Here is a 9,566-nt window from a genome sequence, read left to right on the forward strand (position 1 = left end):
GTGTGTGTGTGTGTGTGTGTGTGTGTGTGTGTGTGTGTGTGTGTGTGTGTGTGTTTATGTGTATGTGTTTCCTGTTTGGATGAAAATGTGATCAGCCAGTTATATGTTACTGCTGGCCTGCTATTATAACTCTAGACCTTTAAAAATGAAAACCAAAATAAACTCTTTCCTCCTTAAGTTCTTCAATATGAATGAAAGAGCAAGCAAGTTGGAAGAGAAACTCTAAAGTGTTTAGGATAATTTATCAAGAAAACTGACATTGTGAAAAGGACTCAATCAAAAAAAAATCTAAAAATAAAAGAAAATCAGTAAAATAAACATCACAGCAGGATGAATCACTAAGACACAAGGCTATGGAGAAAAAGGTACTTCAGAAAAAGAGGCCGAGTTGAGAGAATAATACATTTAGACATGTGCAGAGAACTTAAGAAATGCATCTGAACTTCCAAAAAGTTTGAGATATATTCTAGATCAAGTCTGAATGTTAATGAACTGGAAAAAATCCAAAGGAATAGACAAATTATTTAATGAAATATAATAGAAAAATATCCCTGCTTAGAAAATAAGTTAACATCTACCACAGGAGACGTTTAGTATTTCAAAATGTATGAACAACAAAGACTCTAACTACCACATACTATAATCAAGATTTCAGAAGTACAGAATAAAGAAGCTGTAATAGAAAACTGTCAACTTATACACAAAAAAACATGAAGGTGAGAGTAACTGGGTCTTCCAGCAGCCCTAAAAGCTAGAAAACCAAAGAATAATGTATTGTTAGTCCTTGAAGGAAGTAACTGCTAACCAAGACACCAGCAGTGAAGCTGTCTTTCAAAAGGGATGGAGAAATGAATGTTTCAAGGCAAACTCAACTTAAAGCAATTCACTGCAACTATGCCAGCACTGAAGAAACACTTAAATGATGTCTATGCAAGGAGGAAGTATAAAAACAGTCTTATCCATGAGAGCAAGTGAAATGGGAACATAAAGCAACAGATAGACAAAATAAAAATTAGTTAGATACCAGCAACTGTGTCCAATACAAAATACCAAACTCCCCAAACTATCAGGAGGCAAGGGAAGGAAATATCAGTGACCTAGCAAGCAGACTGTCATCTACTCAAATCCTAAGCAATAACAAACCCTTTAAATAATGGTGTTAACACTAAATGGCTTCAATTCACAAATAAAACATTTAGACAACTGTCTAAATTAAGAATAAGAAACAACGAAAGTCTCTGAGAAACACGCAGATAACAAAGGCATAAAAAGCCTGCATGGCAGTACATGAAAATCAACTCACCAAGAGAACAGAAGTAGTAAATAAGCAGGCACATTTGTCCTTACATCTATAAAGCTGACTTCAAACCAAAACTAGTCCAAAGAAATGAAGAGGGCTATTACATTCTAGTGCATAATGTGTCAAGGAGAAATGACATGGTAAGCATTTATACAGCAGACATTGTACCTCAAATTTCAGAAAACAAATACTAAAAGTAATCTAAAAGACATAAATGGTACCTAGGTCCTGATAAAAGAGTGGCAAGAAGCTTCAGGATCAAATTCTGTTTCATCTAATCTTACAAACTGAAAACTATCTAATAGACTTCAGAGTAAATTGTACCAAAGCTTGACTGGATTTAAGAGATATCTTCAGAATATTACATGCAGCATATATGGAATAGCATTCTTACAGTAGCAAATGAAACATTTTCCAAAATTAGTGACATCACAGGCCACCAAAAAAACTTACAACATCCTGACATAACACCTTGGATACCCCCAGGCCAAAGTGAAATGACACTAGAAATGAAAGGCAAGAGAAATTCCATAAATTATCCAGATTGAGTTGACAGTGGATTCTTGAAGAAGTCAGGAAGAAAAGGAGGAAATCCTTAGAAAAATATAAAAAAAAAAAAAAGGAAACCTATGAGATCCTCCAAGACACAGTTAAGCCAGTCTTGAGAAGAAATTTTATAGTTATAAGTGCTCTTATTAAAAAATTGGAGATATTTCAAGTAACCCAATGCTATATCTTTAAATGCTAGGAAAACATGATGCTCTTCTAAACCCAGTAAGCAGCAGGAAACACAGACAGATGATTGGGAAAGGGAGCAGAGGGTCAATGAAGATAGAAGGAGGAGAGTTAACATAACAAATTTTCTTTGAAATTACTATAAGGAAACCTAATGCTTTGTGGGCTAATTTAACACACACAATACAACATGCCCATGACCCTACCCATGCACATGCACATAAACTGTCTACAAGATTAGTCCGTCATTCAGCTTTGTGGAAAGTAAACTAGGATGCTTGTGACTAAGAAGATAAATGAAATGTCTGAGCAGTCATTGTTACTCTTTCTCCCTGAGATTGTCACCTCACCCACAAGAATCTAGTCACTGAAGAGTCCCCCCTTTTTGCAAAATATGATGCTTTCCCTTGTAAAGCATGGGAAGCAATTGCATAGGGAAAATTAGTAAATGAGAACAAACCAAGAGAAGCAGGCTAATCAGTCCTCTGTGGCTACATGAATGACAGACCATGCCTTGGAATGGGTTTCCTTAAAACCTTCCTGTCAGAGTGCCTGGTTGGAAGTCTGAATGCAGCCCCAGGGGAAAGCCATCCCAGCATGAAGACCACTGAGGTAAGAAATACGTCTAATTTTATCTATGAAAGGTTTTATCTTATATTGCTCTTTAGACCTCTATTAAATTACATCATCAGAAAACTACCATTTCCCCCAGAACCAGTTTCAGTGAGGCATAATATGTCCTTAATATCTTTGAAAGCTGGGAGAAAAAAAAAGTAATATGCCATTAACTGGGAATAAGATTAGCTGAAGTCTGTACCTGCAGGGCAATTGATAAAACAATTACTTTAAGATAATCTTGAGACTTTCAGTTTCCCACCCTAGAAGAGCTTAGAAGTGGTCATCCCCCACTAATAACAAGGAAAACACAGAATACTGAAAAGTTAATTATTATGCTTACATTCATCTAAGAGGTGTTAGGACAAAGACTTAAATATTAAAGAGAGGATCAGAGTGATACCACAAATCCCAGCTTATCAGATTGGCAATCCACGTGGGGACCAGTAACAACATGAGAAAAGATGAAATGAAAAAGAGCAAATGATGGAGGCCTGGTGTGGGTAATGGCAAGAATCACAAACCCTTTAAGGAACGTGGTGTAACCAGGTGGCACGTTTGATGCTGAGACTCTTCTGCTTTCCACACAAAGTTCGATTAGCTGCCAGCCACAAAGGACTCCACTCTATGCAACACCACAGATGGATAATATACCCAAGAGCTTTGTGTGGGACATAGCAATGAATTGACTTCTGACTTGAAAGGTTCTGAAGGCTCTCACTGATCCCATCATGCAACCCCTCTTCACATCAGCACAGTGGCACACAAAAGGGATCCCCATTGCCCACAACTTCACCAGTTGCAAAAGAGAACCAGAGGCAAGCATGCAATTTCCCAAGCACTCTGAAGGCTATTGAGGAAGTTCATTCACAGCACCTCACAGGAAACAATACAGAATAGAACCCTGCTAGATTTCCTAGAATCAGATAGAATAGAAAAGGGAAAGCAAATGTCAAAGCAGCATGAAGATCTTGAAGTCTCTGTGCTGAAGCGAGCCAGCTGTGCACACAATTACAGATGTCAGCAAACCTCACACCCACTGGCAGAAGTGAGCTGATTGCCAACAGGCACAGGCTAAAAGTGTGCCCCACTGGCTCATCTTATACCCAGTCTTAGAATCCAACCAAATAACCTTGCCCAGGCACAGTGGTGATTGCCTCCATTGAGGAGGTAATAAGGCTACACAAGTCTAATTCAGTATAGGGCTGACTGTCTTACCAAAAATCATACCAACAGATCCTGTGCATCATCAGAGAGTTTTCCAAGTCCATGCATTTTAGGGAAGAGAGAAAGTCAGACTTACTTGGAAGATTCCCAGGAAGACATGCAGATACTCATATCAGCTCACGCTGACAGAGACAACTATATATTTCCAGTGTGTATAATCTCTCATCCTGCTCAGCCTCAGGAATAACTCTTCCTAACTTCAGAGCTCATCCTATAACTTTTTAGATCAACATAGTTGGAATTGCTCAGGCAGGAACTTTATTCTGAGACTGTCCTAAGCAGAGCTCATCGGAGCATACAACTAGGCATTGCATCTGTCTTTTCTCCATAGAGAAGCTCAGCCAGAAATTCAACCCCACACAAATCAAAGAACAGGTATTGGACTAGCCAACTAAAGAATACAACACACTCTGTGTGCCGAGGGACATCTCAAGGTAACCATGAAGATTGGTACACTGCTCCAAAATTGAGATTCTATCTTTCTACAACACATCAGTCAAGATAGAATAGGGAATGTTTTCTCAAAAGCACAGACAATGCAAGTACAGAAGAGAGTTATGCAATTCCAAAAACTGGAAGCCAAATAAATAGATGTTCGAAATGACTGATAAAAGCTGAAAGTAGTTCAGTGTGCTATGAGGATGTACATGAAAAGAATGTGATGGGAAAACTACAAGAATAAAGTCAGATGCAGCAAAAAGTAATAAAACGTGGTAGAAAAATCAGATGGTGGCTTAATGAACATGTAGCTGAAGCAGCAGATGTAAGAGATAGCTCTTACAGAGGATCCAACCAAATAGGGAAGCACTGGTGAGCAGGTAGACAGAACACTTGAATTTATCCAACTGGAAGGAAAAAGAATAAACAAAAGGAAGTGAAAAAATGAAAGGAAATTCTGAGAGAGAGTGTGGCCACATTGAGAGTCAGATCCTTTTCATGGCTGGAGACTCAGAAGGACATGAAAGAAAGAAAGGAAGAAAGAAAAAGAAAATGGGCCAAGAAAGGGAGTGTTAAAAAATAAAACAATGGCTGAATCTTTCCCAATGTGAGTTAACTTGCCAATATGCAAGCATGGGAATTGCAGAGAGCTCCAATCCAAAAAATTCGTCAAGACATGCAGCCGAGTGCCGTCAAACTTCAAAATCAACAGCAACTTCCTGAGGGGTGTAAAAGATAAACATGCCACATTCAAAATACATGTCAACACAACCATCAGCAGATTGCTCATTGGAAATAATGGAGGCCCAGAGAGAATAAGACAATACATCCAAAGTATAGAAGGCACGCAAGCCTGCCAAGTGTCCAGGCAGACAAAACTGAATGTTTGATACCATGTGTCATTCCTTGTAGGAGTTGCTATAGGATGAATTACTGACCTTTTTTGTGCTTAATTCATTTATATATTATTGCTGTAGGATGAATTAAGCACAAACAAAAGTCCAATAATTCATCACATCAGTTCACAAAAATAGGAGTATTCATGGTGTAAAGAGCACAGAAAACCAGAGCACTTCACCAATGTATTTACATTGAGTTTTGTAACTGAAAAGTACGATGATATGCATAGCAACATTATCCTAAGAAGGAGATTTCAAAGATAAAATTATGATAGCAATTATGGCTAAAGTAATTTGCCAGGGGACAAATATTAAAAATAATGTCATTAAAAATGTTATAGAGAGGACTATAGCTCAGGTTTATGTCATCAAGTTGGACTGGAGATACAGCTTAGTGGTTGGTCACTTGACGAGTGTGGGTAAGAACCTGGGTTCTAATCCCCAGTAAACACACACACACACACACACACACACACACACTCCTATTAAATAATTATATGTCATCAAAGTTAAATTTTAATCAGATCATCAGGTTTTTCAAATAGAGTTTCACAGAAGCTAGAGGTTATGTCTGAAGAGAGATCCTTACTGAGGAGTTGCCTCCATTAGACTGCTCTCTAGGAAAATCAGTGGGTCATTTTCTTGATTAGTGATTGATTTGAGAGGGCCCAGCCCACTGTGAGTAGGGTCAGTGCCAGATAGGTGGTGGTAGAATGTAAAGCAAACTGATAAAGCCATGGAGAGAAAGCAGAGTTCCTCCACTGCTTCTGCTTCAGTTTCTGCCTTTCAGTTCCTGCTTTGGTTTCCATCAGTGATTATCTGTGAAATGTGAGTCAGTTAAGCCTTTTCTCACCAAGTTGTCTTTGATCTCCTTGTGTACACAACAATAAAAAGCAAAACACCCTCTTCTATCTCAAAGAAAGAAGATGCTGAAGAGGAAACAGAGAAAAAACAAATCTATAAAGTAATAACGAGTAGTCCCAAAATACATTGTATGCATGTATTTAATACTCAAATAACTTATAATATTACATTTACATTTTTCCTATCTCTAAAAATAATTTTCTTTTTTATTTTTGTTATGATAATTTAATTATGTAGATGAATTTTTATCCAGCATGGCTGCTTTGGTAAGGAACCACTCACCTTTAATCCCTCAGGCTGAAATACAGACACTCTTGGTACACAACATTGAGGTCAAATTAATTTGTAGAAGGATGCAGCCATGTCTGAAAGTGATGTCTAATGGAGAGGGAGACAAGGTAATGAATCAAAGAAAGATTTGACAGAATGAGTCAGAAATAGGATATATTCAACTCTCACAAACAGCACAAGAAAGGGAAGCTTTTTAAGAGGAACACAGGGAGAGAGTCAGTCCATTCTGTTCTGTCAGTTGAGTTCACTCTGGAGGACCTGAGTCAGTCAGCTGAGAGTCAGTGCAGGGAGTGCAGTGGAGTAGAATTGAATTAGTTCCTGACTTCCTACAGTTCAGTGCAGATCAGCAAAGGCAGTTCCAGCCAGAGAATAAGAAGGAGTCAGAAGACTAAAACAAATTCTCCAAGGGAGTTTAAGGCCAAGCAGAGCTATTCAGTGAGAAGCTGAGAGAAGCCAGATTGAATCATTCAGCTTGGAGAGGAATTTGAACCAGAACAGTTTTCCTGGCTGACCATTTGGTATGGATAGCCAATTGGCATATTCTTCCCTGGGGAAGACTATTTCTTGTGCTCTCAGCATTCCTTAGTTGACTGTAGCTCTTTGTGTAGGACTGAGGTCTCATATGCTTTCTCCTGTTCACTTTAGCAATTCAATTGCTGTTGTTCTTGTTTAGATTATGCTTAGACAGTCAGATTGGTGAGAGTTATATGTATATATCATCTGGCATTACTAGGAGACACAATCTCACTGACAACTCCCTGGTTGTCTAGCTCTTACAATTGTTTCACCCCTCTTCAGCAATAATCCATGTGCCTTAGGTTACAGAGTTAGATTATAGTTGTATCCATTGAAACTGAGCTCCACAGTTCTGCATTTTAATTGGTTGTGATAGTCTATAATGGTCTCTATGTGTTGCAGAGATGTTTCCTTGATGAGGGATAATGGTGTTGCTTATCTGTTAGCACAAGAACAAATACTTAGAATATAGTTATTTTTTAAAGAAGATCTGAAGTAGAAATTTCTGGTTTTATTGGCTACTCAATTGTGTCATATGATGTTTTTCAGGAAGTTGTTTTATAATAGGATGTTTTGATGAAGCAGACATAGGAGAGGATGTTTTGCTGAGAATAGACATGTGGTTTTTTTCTGGAAGCTGTCTGGTGAAAAGGCATGTGATGTTTTGCTGGACCCAATGTTTGAGAGGCCATGTGAGGTTTGGAAGGAGTGTAAGTATAACCCTGCAGACCGTGGGTGACATTCTGGCATTGGTTTGCCTTGATTTTCTTTGCTGATCTTTGTTTGTCGTGATTTCATAGAGAGAAAAATGCATCAGAGAACTTCTGGTGGTGGTCTGGCTGCTTCTTGGTGCTTCACTAGACCTGTGCCTATCAGTGGAGCCTCAAGGTTAATTCTGGATTGTACCATTGCTGATTCATGTTTGATGTGTTGGTCATGGACTGAACTACTAACTACAAAGATTGAAATTGCCCCAAAGAACTACTTCTAAAGAGGTCCACATCCCCTTGTCCTATTAGCTATTTTCTTTACCTACCTTTGGTTAGTATGGTATAAGGAAGGCTGAAGAATATAAGAACCCTTATTAAAGTAGGTTTTGAAGAATATAAGACTAAGGAAGGGTATAAAAATATCACAGAAGGAGATTATAGGTCAGTATTCTTGATGAACATAGAAAATTCTTCTGCAAAATACTGGAAAGACTCTAGAATAGAGTCAAAAGTCTAATTCATCTTGTTCTTAAATGTGAGAACTCAAACTTCTTGCTGAGATCAACAAGACAGCATATTCTTGCTGGAATCATCACATACGGAATATTAGATAAGCCAGTAAGACAAGAACATTAATAGGAATAAGGACAGCAAGAAAAAATTCAACTATCTTTGCAGACAACATGACTCTTGGCTCTCTACATAGAAAACTAGAAAACATAGACAAAACAACAACAAAAAACTATCCAGGTTCAATAAGAAATTTACAGAAGGACTTTTGGATATGATGTCAATATGCAAGTCGATTTCTTTATTGTATATAAGCAATGAATATACAGTTTTTGAAACAAGTATTGTAAAAACTTACTATGAATCTAATATGTATAATTTCCTTATGAAAACAGCAATGGTAGAGACATTGCTTTGTCTCTATTTTTCATTGATTTTACAAGGAAAAAGAAAAACAAAACAAAACAAAATGGTCTGTATCTTTGTGTGATTCACACTGGTATTAAAATAACTTGAGGCTCTGTCTATCATTAAAGATATGTAAAAATTTATTGTTTGCATTTTATAAGCCAAAATAGAAACTTGAGTATTCTATGCAGATTTTGTCAATAATTTCCCAGCTTCTAAATCTCCAAATTTTAAGTTTCTAACTTCCCCCTCTTTCCTCTCTCCACACGCGCTCAGTTACCCTCCATCTAAACACCCCCCCAACACAAACACACACACATACACACACACACACACACACACACACTCCTCACTCTCAAGTTAATAACGTCTTTTCATTTGGCTATTTTTGAATCTGTTGGTTGTTTATATGTTTCAAGGCTGAGCACTCTCATTTAGATAACCAATAAGGGGGCTCATCCCTCTGAGCAGATAATTCTCCTTCTTCTGGCCTTCAATAGTTGCCTATGGTTCTTAATCTAGGGATAGACCTTGTGGAATGTTTCCCTTTCTACAGTAACTTGCCCATTGGCATTACTATTGTTCAGTCTTGTTCATGTTGCCATTCTAGAAGAGAGTCTTTTACTGCAGACTTTCTAGCATTCTGCTCTTACAATCTTTCTGTCCCATCTTCTTGAGGGATGCAGGGCATGACATATAAATGGATCTGTTGGGGCTGGACTCCTCAAGATCAACTGATCTCTGCATTTTATCTGGGTTTGCTTTTTCTGTGATGGCTTCCATTTGCTGTAAAGAGACGCTTCTTTGATAAGAGATGCTAACTACGTTTAAATAGATCTTTAATATTTAGAATTGAAGTAAGAAATTGTGTTGCACGAACAAAGTGGTGGCCTATTTTTCAATAAAACTGTAAAGTTGACTCACAGTGTGGTTTAGGCAATGGACTTTGGTCATTATCCAGAAGATGTCCCAACCGGTAAAAAGGACACATGCTCCACTATGTTCATAGCAGCCCTATTTATAATAGCCAGAAGCTGGAAAGAACCCAGATGT

This window comes from Mus caroli, chromosome 2 (assembly GCF_900094665.2).
Source record: "Mus caroli chromosome 2, CAROLI_EIJ_v1.1, whole genome shotgun sequence".
Lineage (NCBI taxonomy): Eukaryota > Metazoa > Chordata > Mammalia > Rodentia > Muridae > Mus > Mus caroli.